Source organism: Gastrolobium bilobum, unplaced genomic scaffold (genome assembly GCF_033153095.1).
Source record: "Gastrolobium bilobum isolate Gb01-03AN ecotype WA unplaced genomic scaffold, APGP_CSIRO_Gbil_v1 utg1533, whole genome shotgun sequence".
Classification (NCBI taxonomy): Eukaryota; Viridiplantae; Streptophyta; class Magnoliopsida; order Fabales; family Fabaceae; genus Gastrolobium; species Gastrolobium bilobum.
Genome location: NW_026897265.1, coordinates 122,448 through 149,982, shown reverse-complemented (window position 1 = coordinate 149,982; position 27,535 = coordinate 122,448). Strand labels below are relative to the sequence as shown.

General features: G+C 36.4%; 1 pseudogene; it reads right to left on the bottom strand.

Annotated features, from left to right (window-relative positions):
- Window positions 1-528: 528 nt before the first annotated feature.
- LOC133305592 (two-component response regulator-like PRR37) lies at window positions 529-25,608 on the bottom strand (annotated as a pseudogene).
- Between the last annotated feature and the right edge of the window lie 1,927 nt (window positions 25,609-27,535).

The window sequence follows — 27,535 nt, the reverse complement described above, 5'->3', positions numbered from 1 at the left end:
GAAGTAAATAAAATAAGCATGAAAAAAAAATAAGCATAATATCATATCCCTTCATTTAATGCAATAAAGTTAAGGGGAGAAAAAGGGGCTATCCCATTCAAGACAACCGTTTCATGTAGACGAATTATATTTTTTTATTTTATTTTTTTTCTCTCTCTCTCTGTGTGTGTGGAGGGGGGTGAGGGGGAGGAGAAAAGAATTGACGACAAAACTACTAAGTTAAGAAATAGGCTTTTTTACCCTTATAACCCTTTATTATTAATTAATTACCGATTTGACCTTGATTATAAACTATTTCAAAAATTTAACCCCCTCAAAAAACATAACACCAATCTGCCCCTGTTTGACCGTTGACCACCAAGCCTACCCGGGTACACCCCTCTGTACCCGGGTATTTTTTGAAAATTTTTGTCTACCCGGGTAGGGAGGCGTGTACCCGGGTATTGTTCTTCGTACCTGAAAAATTGCTTGAATTATTTACCCGGGTAGAGAGGGGTGTACCCGGGTAAATCTTCAACCACCCGGTATGATTACTCTTTGGATCTCCCATGCACTCTTCTTCTCCAAGCTTTGAATATAGAGGCACCGACTATCACGTGCTCTGCCTCTGCAACTTTTTTGGGTCTGTAAAGCACACAAATATTTTTCAATGATTATTTCAGAAAGAGAATTCTCAGTTAACAGTATAAATCCACAACCACAAACCTTGTCCCATGCATGTCTTCCCTGAACGTGATAATTCGTCATTTACCAGTAAAATGAAAAGCTGCATGCTCACACTAAATTTCTGTACCATGAACCCTGTCTTTATTTTCTTTCTGTCTCACTCTCCCCAATAGACCCGGTACCACATTTATATATAGGAGCGCGATTTTGACGTACATAAAAATAGACCCCATCATAATCGATACGAACAGGGACCGCTTTGATGAGCAGTAAAGTGTTGATGTATGGAAATTCCAAATCCATTCTCAAAGCTAAAAGCTCTTCAAATTGGTTAGGCATGCTTAACTTGATAATACTGATCTATCTCATTAGCTGTAAAAAAGAGAGAGAAAATACCAAATGGGTGGTCGAAGATTTACCCGGGTACACCCCTCTCTACCCGGGTAAATAATTCAAGCAATTTTTCAGGTACGAAGAACAATACCCGGGTACACGCCTCCCTACCCGGGTAGACAAAAATTTTCAAAAAATACCCGGGTACAGAGGGGTGTACCCGGGTAGGCTTGGTGGTCAACGGTCAAACAGGGGCAGATTGGTGTTATGTTTTCTGAGGGGGTTAAATTTTTGAAATAGTTTATAATCAAGGTCAAATCGGTAATTAATTAATAATAAAGGGTTATAAGGGTCAAAAAGCCTAAGAAATATGAATATAAACAATGAGAAGGTTTTGACACATTCCTTACATGTAAAACACAGACATGAGCATGGTTGACACATTCCATACTAGCACAACAGAGACAAGGCTCATTCGCTGATCTAGATCGACAATGAGGAGGCTATAGATTCATAAAGGAAAAGCAAAAACTGCTAGCTAGATTACCCGGAGTGCATGCTAGCATGATAAAATTTATTTCAGCAGAGATTAACTTTTCAAAGGCAACCACTTCCATCTGTCCATTGGAGTTTTTAAGTTCACAACTATAAATAGAATCTAGAGCATCGTCTCAAAGTTTCAAATTAAATGTATGTTTTTCACACAATAAAGGTACCTACCCCGCTCTCACACATTCCTCTATCACAAACCTCCAAGCTTCTTCCTAGGTGAACGTGTAAGGGGTTACTCTGATAGCAAGAAGCTAGTGACAGTTACTGGAACGAATTCAGTCAAATTATGATCATGTCTGTGTTTTACATAGACATGATCATGTCTGGGTTACTCTGATAGCAAGAAGCTAGTGACAGTTACTGGAACGAATTCAGTCAAATTATGATCAGCATCTTGGCTGGTGTTATTGTGCAACGTCGCTAGAATTATCCACAGAAACCAAAGTTGTAGAATCTTTCTCTGCTTTTGTAGACCTGAGGGAAAAAATTGAACAAAAGGTAACCGGCACTTCTAAGCACTTCTACAACGAAAAATAAAAATATAAAATGAATCCAAGCACGTATCAACATACACAATTCGTCCAACAAATTGTCCCCTAATACGTGGCCGCTGTTCTGCTAGTTTTTTCCTGCTATGATATCGAACCTGAAAATATAAAGGAAAATTCCGGAATATTGAAACAAGTCAGATTTATGTTGGCATAATGGTGATTGGTGAAGACCAAGTCATTGACTCAAACACGAACATGCAACTCATACAAGTAAAATAACTATCGGGGGCAGAAGATATCTTAATGTTCAATAAAAGCGGAAATAATTTTATAAAATTCTAGCAATAAAAATACCCAGAATGGAGAGTAAGTAGACCACTAGGCACAGAAAGAGATAATGTCAATGGCAACATATTATTTTAATAGGATCCTTTCAAACAAATAGTTTTATTAACAGCATCTTAATAAGCCATCAATTCAGTCACAGGAAATACAAGAACACAATGAGCAGGGTATAACTACATCTTTATACTCAAACTGACAAAACCCATGCTACAGAGATCTTCAGCAAACAAATTATGGACCATGTAATTAAAAATAGATTACCCTCTTATCGAAGCATCTTTCTTTTCTCTTTTGACGAAATTTGGTCAAGGCGGCCTCTCTCAATGCAATTCGTCCTTTATCTGCGTCATTCCCAATATTTTTCTTATCAATGCCACCAACTCCAATGCTCCCAGCTGCCACATTGCAGTTTTCCACATTTATCGTTCTGATTGTCAAGGTGTTGCTGCTTTCGTCCTGTCTATTGCTCCCATGATCACTCTCAGCTGCATTTCCATCCACACCGAAGTTTGCAGCATTACTTTCTGCAGGCCCTCCAAACGCATTTGATGATACACATTGCTGAGCAGCTTTGCTCGAGCCTTTCAGTAAGAGATCATGATCTGATCGGAAATCTAGTGCAACTTTGTGGGCAATGTGATTAGAACGGTGAAGCTGATAGTGAGTGTGCTCAACTTGTAATCCTTGTTCAGAGCCTCCTACTTGTCCTTTAACCATTTCTGCATATTCTTCCTGGGCAGAAGTTTTCTTCTGAGATGAAGAGCTACTATTGTTCTGCACAGCTTGGAGTGCAGAAGAATTAAACAAGTCAATAACTGTTACAGACTCTGGCTTTTTGTTAAAAGTTTCAGGTTTGGTGCTAAGATATGTATTAGTGGAGGCCATGTCATTGATGCTGTTGCTCCCATTAGACTGTTGATTAAGAGGAGTGCCATTTGAATGAGATGGAAAGTTGTGTGTTGTCCCTGTATTGGGTGCAACTGAGCTATTATCTAGTGGGGAACAGCTTCCTACATTTCCAGTATGAGCCTGATAAAAAGTACACATAACGCGTAAGTTTTGCCCGAAGATTGAGATTTGATGCTAAACACTATTGCCATTTGCCAGCCAATCACCGAGAAATAACTAGGATACATCATGTTGTTATCGTCTCTTTAAATTGTACATTAGAACACTAAGTTTAGAGTTTAAAAATATTCTCTCCATATATAATAGTATAGGTATCAATTACAATGATTCTATCCCTTAAATACAAAACCTTTATTCTACAATATACAGATGATATCATTTGATATTCTAACAAATATTCTAACATTCCCCCTTCTAGTGCACAGATATCATGTGCCAAACTTTACACATATAGTTGATTCGAGGACCTATAAGAGCCTTAGTAAGTGTGCGTTTGGATGGGCTTCTTGTCCTCCAGAAGCTACTTTTTTTTCAAAAAAAAGTACTTTTGAAATTTTGTAACTTATTTGGATGTGGCTTTTAATAAAAGTAAAAGCCAATTAAAAAGTTAAAATTTAACTTTTTTGAGAAGTTAAAAAATTTAACTTCTGAGAAAAGCAGAAGTTAAAAGTAACTCAAAAACCGTCCTTTCCAATTTTATCCATCTCTCTGCAACGTTCTTCTTCTTCTTCCCTTCAGCCTTCATTTTTTTTCTCATTTCCCAACATTTCATACCTTCAACCAACTACAATATACATCACTTCAAAATTAAACAACCACAACACAGCTTAACAGTACCCAGCAAAAGTAGCGATAATTTTGGTAATTTCTACCTCAAATGGACCCTGAGAATGTTGATGGGTGGTTCGGTATGCAGATGACCGTGAACAAAAGTAGCGATCAAATCGGTGTAACTGGAAAAAAGGTACGCAAAATATCCTTTTTACTTACTCCAACCAGCAGCAAATAAACATATCAAAATAGCAAATCAACAATACCAAACCAAACCAGCATCATGTGAAAATTGAAACATGAAGTCGGCCTAAACCAAACAACAACAATTATGTAGCAGAAAGACGTCGAACTAGATGGTGGCGTGAAGATGGGAATCGAAGGGTTTGGAGAGGGTGACTCTTGCTATCCCTGATATGTTTTAAAGAATAGGAAAGAAGAATTAGGGTTAAGGTGACAGGGAAGGAGAGATTTTTTTGGGAAAAAAAGGATTTTTTTAAGGGCATAATGGTAATTTTATACTTTAAAAGTGCTTTTTTATTTTAACATCCAAATGATATTTTTACTCAAAAGTACTTCTTAAATATTACATCCAAACATAAAATAACTTTAACTTTTAAAATAAGTTCTTTTAAAAGAAGCAACTCATAAAAAGTTCTTTTTTCAAAAGTCCATCCAAACGGACCCTATATTTGCAAGTTGAACATTCTTGATCTCCCCAAATTGATTTTCTATCGAATAAAGTAACAAACAATCTCAATGTGCTTAGTCCTGATATAAAAGATGGGATCTAAGGATATATCATATATGCAATGCAGCCTCAGTCACATCAGATTCATTGGTTTTGGTTCACAAATATTCAATTCTTTAAGCATCTATTTTAACCCAATGAGTTTGTTGAGATATATAAAACCATTAATGTATCCTCACCCAACAGCTTAAGCTTTTTGGGTTGAATTGGTTTTTTATATAGTATCAGAGCCTCGGTGTACCAGGTTCGATCCTCACCGCCCCCCGCTTTCTTTCTAGTGGAAGAGTTCACAAGTTGTGAGTTCCATTGCTTGATACTTAGCTATTGCACTTTATTTGACAACCACCCCTTGCTTCTAGCTTTTCCACAGAATCAAGTTTTCCCCCAAAAGAACTCAGTAGCATGAAATAGTGCGTTCTAAAGGACAACTTGCCCAATTAGCATATGTATAACCACAAATATCCATATGCCCCCTTATCTTCATATAGGAAGCCTCTCCCTTGTGCTCTTTTGATGTATCAAAGGATTCTAACAATAGCATCCCAGTGAGAGTCACACGGAGAGTCAAGAAATTGGCTTATCATCTCACAACAAGGGAGATATCTAGTCTTGTTAATGCAAGCTAATCTTTTTCTTGACCAGACTTCAATAACGATCAAAGTCTAACAACGGCATCCCTTGACCTGGTAGAAGTTTGACATTAGAATCCATAAAGGTATCAATGGGTTTACACCTTAGCATACAAGGTTTTTTCCAAAATGTCTAAAGCATACTTTCCCTAGAAGATGGAGATGTTATTTCTAGACTGAGCGATCTCGATGCAGTTATGTTCAAAGCTTGCACACCAACAAAGACTCCCCCTGAGCAATAAAGCCAGATAGTTGCTCCATGTAAACTTCCTCGTGTAAATCACCATGGAGAATGGTATTCTTGAAGACAAGAATATTCAAGAAAAAGACACTTGAAGGCTTTTCTTGTGAATTTGCCCTTCCCTAAAGTAAGATTGTGAACAAATCAACTATTTTGGTGCCATTAGCAAGGATGACTAGGATTAAGTTATCCGGGTATGTAAGAGAATTGAGAAGATCCTTATTACCACAAAGATGATCAGAAACATCGGAGTTAATTATCCATAATTAAGAGATGTAAGCAATGTGCTCACTAGTTTGCATAGCAGAGGAGGGAAGATGATTATGCTAATTCAGTTCGAACATAATTAGTGTTAAACTCAGAGAAATTGGGATAAAAACTGTATGTTCTCCTTTGGAGAATTCTCATTTAAATAGTATGATACAATCTGATTTCTAGCCTTGAAGTTTGCTAAAAAGCTATAAAATGGTAACCTACAGCTGGCTAATTAATTGAGGATATAATTACACTAACCTACAGCTGGCTAATTAATTAAGGATATAATTACACAGTAACCTACAGCTGGCTAATTAATTAAGGATATAATTACACAATTACAGCTATACAATCATTCAAGATATAATTACAAATCTGCACAAATAATGCCGAATATTCTGCCCATCAATTCTATTGACATCCCCCCTCAAATTGATGCTGGTGAATCTACAAGCATCAATTTGCTGACTAGGAAATTATGCCGTTGACGTGTCAAAGACTTGGTGAGGATGTCAGCTAGTTGAACCGATGTTGAGACATGAGGTAGAGTGATAATTCTACGGTCATAAGCTTCCCTGATTGAATGGCAATCAACCTCTATGTGCTTTGTTCTTTCATGGTATACAGGATTTGCTGCAATCCGTATGGCACTTGTATTATCAACATACAACGGAGTTGGTGTTGCTTGTGAATAACCAAGTTCTGAAAGAAGGCCCCGTAACCAAATAATCTCAAAGCATGCTGCAGACATGGACCAATATTCTGCTTCAGTGGAGGATTTAGAGACATATTCTTATTTCTTGCATTTCCAGGAGATAGGGGCATCTCCTAAAAACATACACCAGCCAGTAGTAGACTTCCTTGTGTCGAGACATCCAGCCCAATTAGCATCGCTATATGCTTGAAGTTGTATTGTTGCATTTGTCGGAAAGAAGATACCACGGCTGGGAGTGGCCAACAAATATTTAATGATTCGTTGTACTGTTGTAAGATGCAAGTGTCTAGGATTTTGCATGAATTTGCTGACTGTGTGGACCGGAAAAGAGATATCAGGTCTTGTGATGGTTAGGTAGATGAGACTTCCTACCAACTTTCGATATAAAGTTGGGTCTTGTAGGAGTTCACCTTCATCCTGTCTTAACTTGACATTAACTTCCATGGGAGTGTCAACCATAGTTGCAGTGGTGAGACCAGCTAGCTGAATTAGATCCTGAGTATATTTGTGCTGAGTGACAAAGATGCCTTTTTGTTGGAATTGTACTTCTAATCCCAAGAAATAAGTGAGCTGTCCAAGATCTTTCATGTGGAAAGTTGAATGCATCAATTGTTTGATTGTAGTGATAGCCTCTTGATCTAAGCCGGTGACGATAATGTCATCCACATAAACAAGGAGAATCACAATTCCTTTGGAGGTCCTTTGTAGAAAAAGAGATGGATCATAGCTACTTTGGATAAAGGAAAAACCAAGTAATGTTGTGCGAAACTTTTCAAACCACACTCTTGGTGCCTGTTTTAATCCATACAAAGAACGTTGTAGCTTACAAACAGTATTAGGTGATGGTGAGGGCATACCCGTAGGAAGTTTGATGTAAACTTCTTCTTTGAGGTCACCATGAAGGAAGGCATTTTTGACATCTAGCTGGTGAATTGGCCAAGATTTAGATGCAGCAATGGCAATAATAGTCCGCACAGTAGTCATCTTGGCCACTGGCACAGAGGTCTCTTCATAGTTTAGGCCAAATTCTTGCTTATTTCCAAGAACAACCAATCTAGCCTTGTATCGATCGATGGATCCATCTGAACCCAACTTTATAGTGAATACAAATTTACTGCCAAGCGGTTTAACCGATGGAGGACATGGAACAATGTCCCATGTCTGATTTTCCTCTAGTGCAAGAAGTTCAGTTTCTATAGCATCCTGCCAACATTTATGCTCCATTGCCTGTTTATATGAAAAAGGAATAGGAACAGATGCTAAAGTTGTTGTTAAAGATAAAGATTCAGAAAAACCATACTTTTCCGGTGGTTTACGAATGCGAGTACTGCGACGTAAAGGGGCTGGTTCTAGTGCATGCGCTGGATCAGCAGCCAGAGAATGATCAGAAGGGGGCCTTGAAGGGATTGAAGGCTGAATTGGTGGAACAGTTGGACGTCTTTGGTAGACAATGACAGGAGGACGAGCTTGTTCTTCTACAAAACTGTTAGGAAACAATGGCAAGACAGATTTGGATGTAGAAGATTAAGTGTCTTAGTTAGTAGCAAAAAAATATGTATCTTCTTGAAAGATGACATTTCTAGAAACCCGAATCCTATGTAAGTGAGGATCATAGCATATAAAACCTTTTTGATGGGCTAAGTAACCAAGAAAAGCACATTTAACAGATTGAGCTGTGAGTTTGGTGCATTCTGGTGGCTGAAGATGAACATAACAGACACAACCAAAGGTGCGGAGAGTAGAATAATTGGGTTGCTTACCAAATAACCTTAAGAAAGGGGAATCATTGTGCAAGACTGGAGAAGGCAACCGATTAATAAGGTGGACAACAGTTGAGAGAGCTTCACACCAGAAACGGGAGGGTACTAAAGAGTCCAACATTAAGGTACGGACAACATCAAGAAGATTGCGGTTTTTTCTTTCAGCTATCCCATTTTGTTGGGGTGTGGAAGGACACGACCTTTGAGATAATATACCATTTTTCTGCAAGAACTCTTGAAACAAATGAGATGTGTATTCCCCCCATTGTCAATAGAATTCATGGGCAGAATATTTGGCATTATTTGTGCAGATTTGTAATTTTTGATGAAAACTGAGTTTGAACATAGGCATGAAAAAATTGGAATGCAGAGAAAGCTTCAGCTTTAGATCGCAAAAAATAGACCCATGTGAAACGACTATAGTCGTCAATAAAAGTAATAAAATACTTGTAATGTGATTGAGATATTACAGGTGTGATTCCCCATAAATCACAGTGAATTATGTCAAAAGGCTGATTTACATTTGATTGATGAACTGGAAACGGTAGAATTTTACTTTTACCAAGTTTACAAGAATTGCAATCAAATTGAACAGCACTAAAAGATGGGGAATGTTTATTGCCAAGAACTCCAGATTTCATTAAGGCATGAAGTACATTGGAATTTGGGTGACCAAGACGCTTATGCCATAATTGAAAATTAACAGTTGCAGAATTACAAGAAATAAAAGGCAGAAAAGAACATGGTGACAACAATGAATAAAGAGGAAAAAGACTTCCAACTTTAGGCCCCTTCACGATCACCTTCCCTGAGTGTTGATCCTGCACATGACAACCAGACTTTGAGAATTCAACTTTGCAATCACTGTCAACTAATTGACCAACTGACATAAGGTTACTGGTGAGATCAGGGGAAACATAAACATTGGTGAGAGATGAAGAAATATCACCAATTGCGGTGATAGGTAAATTGTTTCCATCTGCAGTGTGTATTTGCAAATTACCAGAGTAATTTGTAACATTGGTAAGAGAAGCAACATTGTTGGTCATATGATTGGATGCGCCAGAGTCAAAGTACCAAGGAGAGCTGGATAAAGAAACTTTACCTGAAAGACCCAAAGCAGAAAATACAGAAACAATCATTTGTTGAACCATTTCAGGGGTTCAAGTTGGCACAGAAACAAGAGTAGTAGAAGAGCCAACAGTGACAGTGAAGGCTGTTGCATTTCTCCGTGGTGGTCTAATTTGACATTCTTTGATGATGTGACCTTCTTTTTTGCAGTAATTACATAACTTTTTAGGACAGTTTGAAGCAAAATGTCAGTGGCCTTTGCAGCAGAAACATTGGACAGTACTCATGTCTCGACCTCGAGGTTTGCCTTGTACTGCATATGCTACAGGAAGGGAGGCAGATTTCTGGTGTTCCATGTTTGTTTGAGTGAGGAGACGTTGTTCTTCACGAAGCAATTCATTTAGACATTCATCCAAGGAGGGAACAAGAGCCCTGTTCATTAGGTTGGTGCAAATGCCCTCAAAATTAGATCTCAATTTCATAAGAAATTGAGATCGTTTTGTAGTGTCATGAACATTTTGGACTGCAGTTTGTCCTTCAGTCGACAAATCTTTATAGACAATGTCAGTATATTCAACCCAAAGATTCATGAAATGAGAATAGAACTCAGAAATTGAGAGACTATCCTGTTGAAAAAGAGCAATTTCATGTTCAAGCTGGAACCTGCGAGCAATGTTCGTTTGGTTATAAATTTTCTTCAAATAGTCCCACATCTTTGCTGCCGTTGTGAAGGGTCTGAATTGAGGACAATATTAGGCTCAACAGAGCCTATGATCCAAGTCATTACTTGTGCATCTTTGGCCTCCCATTAGGCATGTGCCGCCTAGTGCGTAGTTTTGTCAGGAGCAGAATTAGTTCCGTCAACATGACCCCAAAGCTCCTTGCCTTTGACAAAGATCTGGAACTGGAATGCCCAGGTGGAGTAGTTCTTTCCATTAAGACGAACAAAAAGAACATCATATTTTTCAGTAGACATGATGCTGAGAAAAATCGCAGGAGGAAAAAGAAAAAAAGAACCGCGACGTGAACAGTACGCGCAAAAGACTAGAACTGGGAACTCAGAGACTGTGAGCACAGCGAAAAATTTAGTAATTTAGTAACGAAACCTAGACTGATACCATGATAAACTCAGAGAAATTGGAATAAAAACTGCATGTTCTCCTTTGGAGAATTCTCATTTAAATAGTATGATACAATCTGATTTTTAGCCTTGTTTGCTAAAAAGCTATAAAATGGTAACCTACAGCTGGCTAATTAATTGAGGATATAATTACACACTAACCTACAGCTGGCTAATTAATTAAGGATATAATTACACAGTAACCTACAGCTGGCTACTTAATTAAGGATATAATTACACAATTACAACTATACAATCATTCAAGATAATTACAAATCTGCACAAATAATGCCAAATATTCTGCTCATCAATTCTATTGACAATTAGCGGATGCTGGTTTGACATGTTTCGCCCAATAACTCTCCTCCAAATGTGTCAACTTAATACAAAAAGGTCATGGAGGTCTTGTATGACCACGCCCACCGCCACAACCATTATAATCACCAGAAATCATTTGCTTGTAAGACCAGAAAAGAGGAATATGATGCTCGCATGGTTAGAGCGATAGAGGCTAGTGGAGGCATATTAGAAACATTTAATAGGCGCTAAAAGGGGTGTGATAAGGTGAGACTATCAGCACTGGTCAAGATTTGTTGGCAGATAGCATCCAAGTCTTATAGAAGAGCATAAATGTAATAACCCGAAAAAATGCTAATGATAATAATGGTAAAAATAAAATTGGTGTATATCTTAATATGTATGTTTATTTTTATATTATATGATGCTAGGCATGTCAACCTTGGTATAAAGTGGTGTAATAGGAATAAGCATATGTAGACATTGGTTGCCATTAATTTTATCATTTCTAGTATGTCATTATTTGATTATAGAATTGTAACATTCACTTGTAATTGGTAGTAATTATGTTAATTTGTAACGTTCAAAATAAATAGGCAATATTTACTTTAATTGCCCTTAATGTTAGAAATTTATAGGCTTATATTAGCATTTATTTTTGTTATCATTAATTTTCTATAACCGTTAAGATACAGATTAATGGTAATTGAAGATAATCATGATTACCACAATAATTACTTCACTGTTTCAATATTACCCATAATTAATGTCTTTTCTTTCCATTATAAAACCTTAGCGATAAAAAAGGGAGGATAACCTAACAAATCAAACGATCCTCACATTCTTACCAATTTCTTGCATCTCTCTATCTTCCCTCTCCTTCTTTCTTTCTCCCAACCCTTATAGATTCTGTTACAATGACTTTTCCCCTTCTGACGCCAACTATGCTTTCCCTTGTGAATTTATCTTCTACGATGAAGCTTTTGAAACGAAATAGAGGTAATTCCAATCTGTAGGTATTCGTAGGTTACTTAAGTATGAATTTGTAGTGTGTAATCCTAATCCCTTGGTGATAGTAGAGGTAATTCCAATCTGTAGGTATTCGTAGGTTACTTAAGTATGAATTTGTAGTGTGTAATCCTAATCCCTTGGTGATAGTAGGTTGGCATGTTAATTTCTTATGTGTTATGAATCTGACCTTTGATAGATACGAGATAATTGATGCGAAAATTATGAAACCCTTTGAGAAATCTTTAAGTATATGATTTGTGACAAGATTTGATTTCCTTAATTTGTGTGATAAGAAAATAATGGGAAAATAACTTTTGCGATGGTACCTCTCCTGAAAGTGAAGAACACAACCTTATAGCCATATGCCTATGATGCTGTATGATGTATAAATGTTGTTTATCCATTCTTCTCAAATTGGTACCTGCCAACAAAGACTCCCCGTCTACCAGTAACAACTTTGGTGAAGAGGTGTGCACACTAAGAATTGATGTTTTGATTATGACCAAATTTGTCTATATGAACAAGAACTCCAGGGTCATTGAGTAGACTAGCAACACGGACTTCCGGTTTACCATGGTTTTCTTCCCTTTGAATGAAACTAAATGAAATTAATTATGGAAATGGAATATCTTGATTAATGCTCGAGTTAAATATGATGGAATACTAGAATTATAACTATGGGACTTCCGGTCTACCATAGTTTTCTTCCCTTTGAATGAAACTAAATTAAACTAATTATGGAAATGGAATATCTTGATTAATGCTCGAGTTAAATATGATGGAATACTAGAATTATAACTATCTTATTATGTTTTTGATTGGGATTACTAACTTTTCCTGACTGTTTGTGTTCTACAATGATCCTTCGGGGGAGCAAAGACTCGGAATAAAGCAAGTTTCAAAGGTTGGAGCTAGCAGTGAACTGTTTATGTTCGGTCGGTTGGAGCTAGCAGTGAACAGTGAGGATAACGTCTCGATCATTTCAAGTTAAGTCCAAATTTCATAAATTGTGACATACATATGCTAAGTGAAACCATAGACTATGATTTCACATTTTGAAATATTAATAATTATTTTTTGGTATGAGAGTATGATAAATTTAGCCTTGCACTTGTTCCTGCTAATGGTGCGTGAGTTTTTTTCAAGAAAGGGGAACATCCCCAAGTTTCATGTAAGGTGGTTGAACTGTCCCTGCCTTACAAACTAAATTTTTACAAAGGTAGCCCAAGATTTATAAGTGATTAATCCGGTCAATCACTTCACCATAATGAACGTGACATTGATATTGGTGAAATAATCTCAAATGTAGCGGAATGGTAGTCTCCCATCGTAATGGCTCAAAGGGGTTCACCAAACGATAGGCAGACCAGAACAGTGCTGAGAGGATGGTTAGAACTTATAAGTGACTAGACAGAACGAAACAATATCGGAATTGTCTGGGAAAAACTAAACAAAGCTGGAATCACTTTTCTGACTCCAAAACTACAAGACCCACAATCTGAAAACTCCTTGACAAGGCTGAAGGGGTGGTCGCATACTACTCTACGAAGGAGCGACACCAGAAACTCAAGAGAACGCAGCAGTGGACCTGAGCAAGTGTTACGGCTTGAGGTGGCACAAGGAGAGGTAGATAATGACAACACAGCAGGATCTAGATGGTGTGCTTCAGATCCAGTGTTGCGGTACCTGATTGAAAATTTTTCTAACTGTTCAAAATGTTGACGATTCAACAAATGCTTGCCAGGAGGCACGCTACGACAAGCTCGCCAAAGGTGCAGAGAGAAGAAAAGGACTGTTGAACAGTGGGCACACCGAATTCAGGAATATTTGAACCTCGCCAAAGGTGCAGAGAGAAGAAAAGGACTGTTGAACGGTGGGCACACTGAATTCGGGAATATCTGTCGCTAGGCAATGGGCACAACACATTTAGGTTTTGTTGGGAGAGCCAAGTAAACTTGCTTTAAAAGTAACTTGGAAGATCTAAGAGTTTAGAAAATAATCCTGATAGGGTGAAACTGAATCTGTAATAGTCCACACATAGTCTTCATACATAATAATATGAATATTAATTACTGTTAGATTATACTCATAAATCTTGATTGTATTTTAAAGTAATTTGATTACATATATAACTTGAATTATCTTAAATTTTCATATACCCATATTTTCTTATTTAATTACGATTAAGTATCTTCTATTAATATAAATATGAGGAATACTTTTATCTTTTATAACATATCTATCTTATTAAATCCAGAGGTAGGATATTCTTACTACCAAATGTTCCCACTATCAATCTACTACCACTTTTCAGCCGTTGGATCCCACTTTTTAGCAGACAATCTCCGAAAAGTTTCTGAAAAGAGAGGAAAAAAACAGTTTTTGATTTACTACCGGTAATACATAGTTATACTAGATTGGTAGTAGGAACATTTGGTAGTAAGAATATCCTATCTCTTAAATCAATATCAATTTTTGTTTTCTTTTTTTCTTTACCAACATAAATTTCTACAATTTTAACTATTATAATAATAGGATTAATGTCTCTCATGTTGTAAGAAATAAATTTTATCTCCTACATACACATAAAAATATGTGGGATTTATATTTTTATTTTCTCTTCTTTTCAGATAGCCCCACATGGATCCCACACACTTTTATGTGTGTGTAGAAGATAAAATTATTTTCTTACAACATAAAAAACATCAAACCCTACAATAATTCTATCGTTCATGCATAATTTCAACTGTTTCTACGATGTATACATTATATCCTACTATATTCTAACATACTCAAACAAAAACCTTTTTACTAATTCAGTTTATCCTTCGCCACCTGCTAGGAAGAAATGCACATATTCATCTACGGATAAGGCACAATGTGGAATAAATGTAACCTGATAAAATGACGGGAAGGCTGCAATTTAGGATGAAACAAGCAAATGCAACACAAAAATCTTATTTTTTTCTCAATATATAAATATCCTGGTGTCTACGGACCATAGAACATCACCTGGTTAGTAGAAGAAGCAGTATTATATCTGCAAAATGAAGAAAAGAAAATAAATAAATAAATGTAAACCAATGTAATACAACAATATTTGCTTCCAATAGAAGGTAGTTGTGCTAGTAAATTTCCTCTTACTTTGAGAATGCTGACAGATCTGAATGCCTCAAAACATTGCATTCATCATCGATGACATTTTTGGTATGCCTTACTTCTCCAAGCCTTTTCAAAGTTAGTTCAAGGGATGGACGCTGTTTAAAGCAACAGCTTGCTTTAGTTTTTGAGAAACCAGAAAACCCATTAGGAGTGTTCAAGTCTCTGCTTTCAGCCTGTGGAATGTTGCTATCAGTAACATCAACAACATTCATAGCCTGATTTTCCTGTGGCTTAGTTTTATCACCGTTGTGTTCCAGTTTTCCTTTTTTACAGACATTACTGTGCCCTTTATTGAGCTGCTTCCCATCCACATCAGACATCTTATGTTTCCTTTTGCCCATTGGATTGTTAGACAGTTCCTGAAGTGGATGCTCTAGCGGCATAATCAAAGATATTCCCATAGCCAAGTCTTTACCCATTGCAACATTATCTGGAAAGTAACTAAAGGGTTTATTTGGCTGAAATATCCAAATGAAGATAGACAGATTAAAAAAATAGATACTACCAAGGCATACCAAGATGATCAATCACTTCATGGCACTCTTTTTTTGTCACACGTACCCACCTACTACTAACATTATCAGCCTCTGCATGCATCACTTGAGCACATGTGCTATCAGGGGCATCAACCAATTGTCTATGAGGCGAAACTGGACGATGGCTGCCAACCTGAGCTAGACAATTAGTCCATGAACTCTACATAAAATACGAGGCTAACAATGATTTTAAGGCTTTTACATAAATGAATAATTAAGGGGCAATTACAATTTAAGAATTCCTAGCAAAAATATTTATAGTTCACTCGTTTAGGAACAATCACATAGACAAGTGCTCAATTAAAACAACACACAGTTCACCAATTTGTAATAACAAAATAAATTTATCAGAAAAAAGAAGAGAAAAGTACAACAATAGGGCCATGAGACAACCAGAAGAGAAATCACAAAATACAAAATACAAAAAAAAAAAAAAATTAAAATTCAATAAATAAAGAATGCAGCAAGGCTGGCTATCCATTCTCCATGCTTATCAGAAATGCCAACTCCACACTCAAGGGCAAAACAACAAAGAGAAGCCATAAATATCACCATATTCCATAGCAAGAGCAAACAAATGCCCTTAAAGATGCATGTGTTCCGCCCCAACCAATAGCACCAAAGATTTCCATAAATTGCGCATTTCCATAAAACTTGGCCTCTTTGTTTATACTTTGTCTCAAAAGTCAAACCCATCAAAATTTGGTTTAAAATAGGAGACACAAATGCTCACAAGAATCCCAAAAAGCTTGATCCATAGGAAAGTAGCAAAGTAACTGAAGTTTCCTACCATTTTTTGAACTAGATATGCAAATAACAAACAAAATGGGAAGAAAGAGTGGGGTGGGGCCTACAAATCTACAATAAATTATTTTCATTAATCATATTAAGTACACTTATATTTGAGGAAATGTGTGAACAATATGAACACACAAGGGTTATATTCATAATAATAAGATACATGGGCTAGGGCCCTATTTACATGATGTGAGACAAACTAACACAACTTAATTTATACATTCTAACACTCTCCCTCAAGCTGGTGCAAATATATCATAGGCACCACGCTTGTTACAAATATAGTCCACTCAAGGACCCCTAAGCGCCTTAGTGAAAAGATCTGCAAGCTAATCATTGAAGTTGAAGAATGTAAGTTGAAGAATGTTATCTCGATCTCTCCAGACGGAATCTTCTCTTGGATAAAATGGCAATCCATTCTGATATGTTTGACCCTCTCATGAAAGACCAAATTGGAGAATATGTGCAACGCTGCCTAATTGTAACAAATTAATTTCATTGGTCGTTGTTCACGGAGATTTAGTTCTTTGATCAATTGATTTAACCAAATAAGCTTATAGGTTACAATTCTCATTGCTCAATACTCTACTTTTGCACTAGATCTGGCTACCACAGTTTGCTTCTTACTCTTCCAAGAAATCAAATTTCCCCCAAATAAGACACAATAACCTAGGTTGGAACGTCTATCCGAAGGAGAGCCTGCCTAATTAGCATTGTGTAGCCACAAATATCAACATGCTCTTTATCTTTATATAATAAGCTTTTTCCCGATGCTTCTTTAATGTATCGCAGGATTTTGACAATTGAGTCCCAATGGAAATCACAAGGAGAATCAAGGAATTGGCTAGCCACACAAACTACAAAAGAAATATATGGTCTCGTTACAGTAAAATAATTCATCTTCCCGACTAGTCTTCGACAATAGTCGGAATCTGTAAGTGGCTCCCCTTGTCTTAGTTATTTAAATGGTTAACAGTAGGATCCATGCCCTAACATGCCAATTTCCTAGTAAATATCCAAGGCATGTTTCCTCTTAGAGATTAAGATGCCATGTCTAGATTGAACAAGGGTGCCTAAGAAATTTGGAGCTTGCCAAGATCTTTGGTTTAAAATTGACTTAAGTACTATTTTAGCTGTTCAATCTCAACCCAATCGCTGCTAGTAATTGAAATGTCATCCACATAGACCAGGAGATAGATGCACTAATCAGGAGGACTATGCCCATAACAAAAAAAATTGATCAACTTTGCTACAAGTTAAGCCAAAAGCCTGAACAGCTGAACTCAAACAACTAAACTAAGCCCGAGGTAACTGCTTTAAGCCATATAAGGATTTTTGGAGTTTGCACACCTACCTAAACTCCCCGAGTGCAACAATCCGGATTGTTGCTCCATGTAAACTTCTTCCTGCAAATCACTATGCAAGAAAGCAATTTTAATATCAAGCTAAAAAAAGGGCCAAAGAGACGAACGACAACAAGAGAAAGAAACAAGTGAATGGAGGCCATTTGGCTACAAAAGAAAAGAAATCTCTATAATCAAGTCTGAAAATTTGAGTGTATCCATTGCCCACTAAGCGGGCTTTGAGGCAATCAATAATGTCATCCGAACCAACTTTAACAGTGAACACCCAACAAAATCCAACAACATTTTACTAGAAGAGATAAAACAAAATCCCATATGCCATTTGAATGGTTCATTGGATCTTGGCGCCAACCTAGATGTGAAAGTGCTTCACCGGTGGTCTTATTAATAGAAACGGAAGAAAGACTCGAATCAAAGGTAAAATGTTGGGAAGAAAGTTGATTATAACTCAAAAAGACATAAAGAGGATTAAGATTGTGAGTGGAGCAAATACCTTAATGGAGGGTAATGGGCAGACTGTCTGACGCAAGGGACGGGGCAGAGGGAACAATAGGTGAAAGCAATGAGTCACCAGGAGCATCTTCTAAGACAGAGCTAGCACCAATGGGCAGTTGAGGATGGCGCTCATAACAATTGGAAGACAAAATGGTGGAGGGGTAGCCGTAGGACAAGAGACACTTGTGGACGAAGGATCAAAGAAAAGAATGAGGAGGATGGTATCAACCTCAAAGACCATAGCAACTGAAGAAAAGAAAGGTTGTTAATAAAAAATTATGACATTAGCAAATACAATATAACGCCAGAGGTTCGGTGAGTAGCAACAATACCCTTCCTGAAGACATGAATAACCAAGAAAGAAGCACTTGAAGACTTTAGTTGTGAGCTTGTCTTTCCCTGAAGTGAGATTGTGAACAAAACACATACAACCAAAAACATGACGAGGCACCAAATACACAGGAGCATCAAGAAACAAAATATGATCAGGAACTTCATTGTCTAACACAGAGGAAGGCATGTGGTTAATAAGATAACAAGATGCAAGAACAACATCCCCCCAAAAGTGAAGATGAAGAACATTCATATGAAAGAGTAAAGTTGCGGCTATTTCAACTAGGTGTCGGTTCTTGCATTTGCAGAGTATAAGGTCAAGTAGTCTGATGTAATGTACCCCGTTGAGTCAAGAATTCTAGCAGCTCAGAGGCCATATATCCTCACGCATTGTCACCACACAAAACACAAATACTGGTTTAAATTGGATATGAACTTCAGAACAAAACTTTTGATAAATGGAGAACAGTTCAAAATGATTCTTCATAAAAAATATAATAAAAAGAAAAAAAAGTACGAGAGTAATCATCAATACAGGTCACAAAATACATTAATCCCCAACTACAACTCAACTGACTTGGACCCTAAATATATGAATGAAAAAAAGAGAAAGTAGTCTCTGCCCTTTTGTTGTCATGAATAACAAAGGAAGAACATGTGTATTTCCCTTATTGACAAGATTCACAATCCAAAGACTAAAAACGTGACAGATGAAGGACCATCTTTTGGAGTTTGGATAAACTTGAATGTCCAAGATGGTTGTGAATAAGATTAGGAAAATCTGTCAGGGTACATGCCCTTGGAAAACTAGGCACAACAAGATGTTAAAGGCCGCATGACTCATTACCAACTCTAATTGTCCTCCCCGTACCCAGATCCTACAACAACAATTTTTGCATTAAAGGTAATGGAACAATGAAGAGAACGAATGAGTTGACCAACAAATATTAAATTAATGGGGTAACCAGGAACATAAAGAACTGAAATTAAATATAAAAGGGACCTAGTTGTGCTTATCCAATTTCACAAACAACTAACTTGGTGCCATCAGCAAAGGCGATCGGAGATAAATTTTCTAGATAGGTAAGAGGGGTGAGAAGATATTTATTGCCACAGAGATAATTTGAAGCACCAGAGTCAATTATCTATGGTTTAAGAGATGCTTGAGAGATGCAAGCAATACGATTACGATTCTTGAGGTGGCCTTAAAGTCAAGAAATTGCAAGAAACAAAAAGGTGATTTGAAAAACACAAAAGGAAGCAAGAGATTGCAAGAAACCGTTGCGAAAAAGTTCCAAACATTAGTAGCTCATTCGAATCTCCCAAATTACTTAGACCCACAACGAATCGAGACCAAATCCACATCGGGGAGAAGGGCGACAGCACGTCGGAGCTCGTACAATGGTGAGACTTGGATAGACAAAACTGTCTTGGCACAATGGTTTAGATCGGGGGGTTCTGGTCAGAAAATCATTGCAAGCAGTAGTCGAAGGCTAACAGCACGACAAGCGGTGGACGGCTATCAGATGTGTCTGGGCTAACGAAGGACTGCATGAAGAATGCTCGGCAGTGATGGCTTGCCGATAGCGTGCATGACAAGGAGGAGGATGGCCATTGCGCAGTGGGTACAACATAATTAGGATTTTGCAGAAGCAAGGTTTCCTCGAACATGAGTTCTAATACTAACTTGAATTTGAGGAATTGTGTCTAATATGACCACACAAGGGTTATATTTATAATAATAAGATACATGAGATTGGGCCCTATTTACATGATGTGGGACAAACTAACACAATTTAATATATACATTCTAACAAGCACCATTGTCAAAACAAAAGACTTGACTTTAGGGGGAAATTTGAATTTTCAAATGGATTTGACAAGGAGGAACTCTAGATAATTAGGGGAATTAGAAACGTTGATAAGGAATTACAAAAAGAAAACACACCAGAAGAATGTAAAGAACCTCTCCAATCTCCATCTGAATTGGCAGAGAAATAAGTATAGTTGATTAAAAACAAAAAAGAATCAAAGTTCACTAGATTCTCTTACGCTCTCAAGCTTTTTTCAAGTGAAACCTACAATTTAAATGAGGACCCTAGATAGAAATTTTTAATGGGAGAATTAACCCATTAGCCATCCTCCAAACACTGTTAATTATTCATGACTAAATTGTTCCTAAATTGAAAATAACTTTGCCAAGAATTCTAAATTGAAATTCTCCCTAAATTAATATGCTAATTTCAACATGTGATTCAAAAGTTAAGTGGTATTAGATATGAAACAACTAATAGCATACATCATGTTATCCCCAGTTCCTCATAAGAACGACAATGACTGGATTTTGGATTGGATAACAAGAAAATTCAGTAATGCTTGATGCAATTGCCAATTGTTATGGCAAGTAATTGGCACAAGCAAACCATTACCAAGTTAACCCTATGTAGGTTAACGTGATCAATGAATGTTATCCATTATTCTTCTCTTCTTTATTGATCCCTCAAGCTAAGTGCCATAAATGACAACTCAGACACTTCAACTCCATTTCTTTTTGTTGTCCCCTAAAAGAGCTTTTTTTTTTAACCTTCTGCTGACATTGTTTATCAGTCTGGCACAGTACCTAGTCCCACACTTTCAAGATCCATATTACTTGTCTTAAAAACCCCTATTTCCTGGCTGCTTAAAATTACCGTATTAAATTTATCCAGTTCAGTACCCTTTCTCTTTTAAAATTCCTACATACGAAATTACTACTCTTTTTAAACTCGGCACATGCTGGAGTTCAATTCTGAAAACCACAAATTCATCATTTTTTATAGACAGATCAATGATTCTAATGGTTCAGTAATAGCTTATAGTCTTCCATGCTGACTGGCTTCTCATGTGTACACTGAAAACTAACAAACAGTAATAACATTTGGATTTTGAAACTAACTTTAATGAGGAAACAATATGATATTGACACAGCATACTGCTATAATTTTGCCTTCAAATGGGGAAAGATTACTTAACGGTAAATCAATTGAGAAAAAAACTATATAATGTAATGGGATCTGTGCAATACCTGAGTGCCACTTCCATTGTCACTTCCATCTTGAACACTCAAGCCTCTGCTTCCATAGTCAGTCTCATCACTACTGTCACTATGGTTTTTAGACGCATCATTAGTTCTTGACTTAGCAAATTTTCTGGTGTATGTCCCACTTTCACTCTCACTACCACTAGACTGAGGAAGTGCATTAATCCAAGTTGAGGAATGACATGAACCATTGAAAAATGAATTTGATATTTAAGTTGATCAATGATAAGATACATAAGATAAAATATCATGCTACAGAAACTGGATAAGCTATCCTCAAAAGAAACTTCAAATTTGCTGGAATGGAGGTACTGATTATCTTTTACAAATTCCTCAGTTGATCCTTATATTAGTTAAGTGTTGATACCACTTACTGAATAACGAACTAGATAATCGGATATTTAAGTTGATCAAAGATAACATCCACAAATAAACTCTAATGATGTAGGAACTAGATAGGTTATATTAACTCATATCCACTGCCTTTTCAAGGCATCACTCTCTATGTAGAAGAAGCTTCAAGATTACTAGGAAGGAAGAAATGAAGTAATTCACTTTGCTCAATTCCTAAGTTGATCCTTAAATCAGCTGAGAAACAACATTCATATTTGTTTCAGCACATGCCTGAGACAGAAATGTAAAATAACTCACATTGTGGCTTCTTCTCCAAACGTGCTGCCAGAGGTTTTTAAGTTCATTCCTCCGAATGGGTTTCACTAAAAAATCAACTGCACCTTTTGACAAACAATTGAAGACTATACCCATAGAATCATGAGACGACATCACTGCATGCATTTCAACATGCATAGTAAAACAAAACACCAGATGGACAAAGTCATTGAAAGCATATACTTAAATTTGGTACAAAGTATAATTATGGAATGACACTTACTAATCACAGGGATATTCTTCAGAGCTTTGTGGCCCATGATCTTGCACAAAAGACCTATTCCGGATAAAATAGGCATAGCTACCTCTGTCAGGATGAGATCAATCTGATTTCCTGGATCTTCTAGGATTTTCCACGCTTGAAGACCATTGGAAACAGCAGTGACTGTAAATAGCATAGATGAAGAAAAATAGATTTTAAGAATTATGGTCTTCATTGTTTAAGCACATATTTGTTAGAGAGACAATTCAGTTTGCAAAAGAATAAAATGGATATAAAGATGCAATTAAAACCACCCCAAGTCCCAAGTCTGGCTGTTTATTAACAGTTTTGTATGCAAAAAGATTGTGGCCAATCCCTGTACTGGAAGCAAGGAAGCATTATCCTCATGTTTCAGCTTAAAATTTGCCATTAACACAAGGGATTATTCCATCTATGTATAGGTTACCATATTTTAACATAAAACATGCAAAAACATCTTCAGATTACTGCAGAACAGAGTAAACTACTTGACTCCAAAGGTTGGATTACAATATTGAGTATTTTAGAGTATACATGTACTACTGTCAGTAACTATGCATGACCGTTAGTTATTATACTATTGTTATTTCAGTTCAGTTAGTTTAGTGTTAGTTCTGCTAAGTCAGTTAGCTTAGCTATCAAGTTAGTTATTCTGTTACTGTTCTGTTATTCAGTTGCTTTCATACAACTGTACAATGTACTCTATAAATATCTCCACTGTGAATCAATGAAACAGAATTCATAATTAGATTACAGAGACTAGGTCTCTTCCGTTTTCTCTCGCCTCTTTTCTCTCTCTTTTCTATTATTGGGACCCCCTAGTGGATCCATAGCCAAGAATTATTCAACTGCAAAAATAAAGAAAGATTGTACAATAAATGCACAAGAGATAGAACCTATCAAAAATTTAGAAACTTGCTGACTCAATAGAGTTTTACATCCATAGACTAAATTTGTTAATCTCAGCAGAGTTCTCATTCTAAAATGGATTCAGAAACTAAGTTTTACTTAGTGGTTGCAATTCTGTTAAAGAAAGCTAAATATTATAGCAAAACTTTTTCTAGTAAGTAAAATATATCAAATCGGAATGAAAAATAATATCCTGTTTGTATGGTTTTTGTATCTCAATCTGTTGGTAGTAGTTATATATAAATTGATAGTAATGCACTCAAGTGCCAGGGCATGATTAACCACAAAGACAATATTAATACCTTCATAACTACAATTCCGTAACAAAGCAAGCAGAACATGGCGTGTTGAATCATCGTCTTCTACCAGCAGAACTTTTATTGATCTTACAGGGAGAAATCTCTCCCAGCATACAACTGGACCCTGAGGCGGTTGTTGCGAAATCTGCAAGCTTTCATGGACTTGAATCAGTCCCCTCAACCCATTGTTTCTGCCTTCAGTTACCTTGTTAAATCTTGTGTCATTTTGAGTTGAAGATCCAGAGCCTAGCCCCCCATTAACTACTCCATTACTGAGACTCTTTCTGTCAAAAAACATAATTTTGTTCTGCCAAACCTCTTTTCCCAACATTATTGGACCAGCCTATATCAACCACACTCGAAAAACAACATGGTGAGGAATTAACAGGATTACACAAATGCAATACCCTCGTCAAGTCAATCATGGATTCTCCACATCTTAAGCACTTCACCCATCAATTTCTGCAAACACAACCTTATCTATCAGTAAAGTCAGCGCTTTTTCCGACATCATAATTCTGAAAGACAAAATATCCTATACCTGGGGTTACTCCACCCAAGAGGCCCAAACAAATTTATATATACACATACATACCAGGGGGAGTAAAATCAGTAATTGCTTATAGTAATTATTAACAGATCATATATAATAAAAATTTAGACTTGATAATATAAACATAATTATCTTTTGAGAAAGTTAAGATAGGAAAATATACATCCATACCTACAAGCTCCAGTCCCCAGACAGAAATCAAAAGCTCAAAAAGAAAAAAGTTCATAGCAAATTTAATAAAATGAAATGACAACCTGTTCCTGCATCAAAGAACCTTCAAAGCTTCTGCCTCAGCACAAGGTATTACTTTTCATTCATACCAATATCCTGAGAAATGAATATAATAACTAAACTCACTTACCATTCTTACAGAAACTGCAAAAGAAATCTGATTCGACATTCATATATAAGAAAGACTCTTTACATATTACTTTAGATGGAGATATCAACACAGAATTCAGATATTCGAATAGTTAGTGTCTTATATAATAAGATAAAATATAATACAAACTCCAGAACCTATAATCTAAAAAATCATCTTATTTTTCCTCTTTCTTTTCTTTTCAATAATTTCTATCCACCTTCCATAACACCAGATGCACGGAAGGACGGATACAACGGAAGAGCCAATTTTTTTTTTTTAAAAAAAGATGTTCATAGATTGACATGCGGATAACCTGAGAAATGAATATCAGAACAATATATCTGATAGAACAATTATAATTATGACTGAGACTCTTCATAGATTATTTTACTCAGAGATTTGGGAAGGAAAACAGATTCAAACGTAAAACGGTTAATGTCTCATAATAGCAATGAAGTTTCTATTCATCTGCAACAAACATTACACAAAATCCAGAAAGCAAAACCTAAAATAGCTTTTTCTATAGTTCATTTTTTTTCTTTTCAGTAAAATCAAATCAGCATATTCATAGGATGACGAAACAGACCTCCAGAGCTTCACTGATGAGAACCGAAGCTCCATTTACAAGCTCGAAGCAGCAACTTAGAAAAAATAATCCAAAAAAAAAAAAAAATAGTCAAAGCTTCAAATCTGGTGTCGAAAATAGAGAGCAAAAACAACAGGGAAAAAAAATCAATAGAAGAAAATCAACAATTTAGCAAGCAAGGTTCTAACATTTCATTCAACGCTTTTCTTTTCTTTTATTTTCCCGTACAAGAAGAAGAGAAGAAAAAAAAACCATGTGTAGAGAAACAATTGACTGGGAGAGAAATGGAAAGGAAGAGAGAGAGAGAGAGAGTGAGTGAGTATGGGGGAGAAGATATTATTCTGAAGAAGCTGACGTGTACAAAATGAAGGTGTGAATGTCTCGGAATTCCATGTGGGATGTTGGGGCCCGCGTGACGTGGAGGTGTTAGAGGCATTGGTGGTGTGAGCTGGACAAAATCAAAAGCTGAGAGGTTAGTTAGAGGTTAGAGGTTAGAGCGTCTCGAATCTAATACGATTTTCTAAATCTGGATCCAACCACGTGGTTCTTTTACCTCTCATATAAAGGTTCTCCATGCAAACCCACAAGCGCCGCCAACGACGTCGCTTCTATGCCTGCACAAGTGTAGGTGCCTTGAAGCTCAGTGCCTCTACTTTTTTCCGAGGTCTCGTAACCATTTGTTTTATATTCGCATCCAGTTTATGATTAGATTTTGATTTTATTTGATAAATCTTTATCATAAAATTAATATTAAAAAATATTTCTTTTTTTGGTAATTATTTCTAAGATTTATCAATAAAAGTATAAAACTAATATTAAAAAATATTTCTACTAATATTAAAAAATATAATTATTTCTACTAATATTAAAATAGAAATGGAATATCTAAAAGTTACTGATCTAGTTAATTAGATTCCAGAATTTAACATACCGAAAAAGTAGTCAATTCGATTTTTGAGAACATCAATTCCAAGAGAGAGTGAAGTGTAATATTTTTATTATTTTATAACTTTAAAAGACAAAAAATTATATCATTTTAAGTTAAATTTTTGTATTTTAGTGATTTTTTATCTTCTTTCTTTTCATAATATTTTTAATTTTTCTCTCCTAACTTTATGGAGAAGAAAAAATATTATAAACCACTAAATATGTACTAAAATATAGTAATTTTACTTAAAGTGATATAAATTTATGTTCTTTAAAATGATAAATATTTTTCTTTATGTTTATCATATATAATTACATTGATTTGACTTGTGACCTCAATTGAGTTGATCGTAAATGAGTGGAATAACACTTTATATTAGGTTATTTACATGATACCCTACTTATTCAAATATCATAACAACTTTCTATTGTTTTCTGCCTAAAAATGTCGGGCCTTTTTCTACTTCATAACAGTTCTGTTTGCAACATCGATTTAAAATTATAGTGCTTCTGGTGGGTTATTTGTGTGTATGAACTGAAGCAATTTTTTCTGGGTTATTCACCCTCGCGCACTGCTTGCATGAAATGAGAAAAATGACAGAGGGATGATGGTACCCTACTTTATACATTAGAGGATGAGAATGCAAACTATATCTTTATTTATTCAAATGGTCCTGGAGAATTTGTTCTGGGTTTGGGAGGAACTTGTCTTAGGTTTGCGATGAAGTAACATTCTCTTTTTACGGAGTGCTTTTTGTCCCTCTGTGACCTCTATTGTTTATTTCAATTCTAAGCACCTAAATAATATAAGATAAAAAAGTGTGTCATTTTAAATGACACACCTTACATCATTTTACTCTCACTAAGAGGTGGGATCCACATCTTTAAAAAAAAAAAATCTCACTCTCTTTTTCATGATTTATCTCTTTCTCTCAATTAAAATGACATAAATTTATATCCTTTAAGATAATACACATTTTTCCCATAATATAATAGTTAGAGGTGACAAAACGAGTCGGCCCGCCCCGACCCGCCGCTAACCCGTCAAAAGTGGGTTGGCCCACTCCGCCTCTTGAATTTGGGTTGAAATTTCCAACGCGTCCCGTTTTATGGTAGGTTGGCGGGTTAGCGGGTTAGCGAGTTTTGACCCGGCGGCCAACCCGGCCCGACCCGCCGCCAACCTGTTTTGACCCACAACCCAACGGGGCGCGTTAGGCGGGTTAGTGGGTTGAAATATGTAACCCAACCCGCCCCGTTTTGGCAGGTTGACGGGTTGACCCGTTAGGTTCAACTCATATTGTCA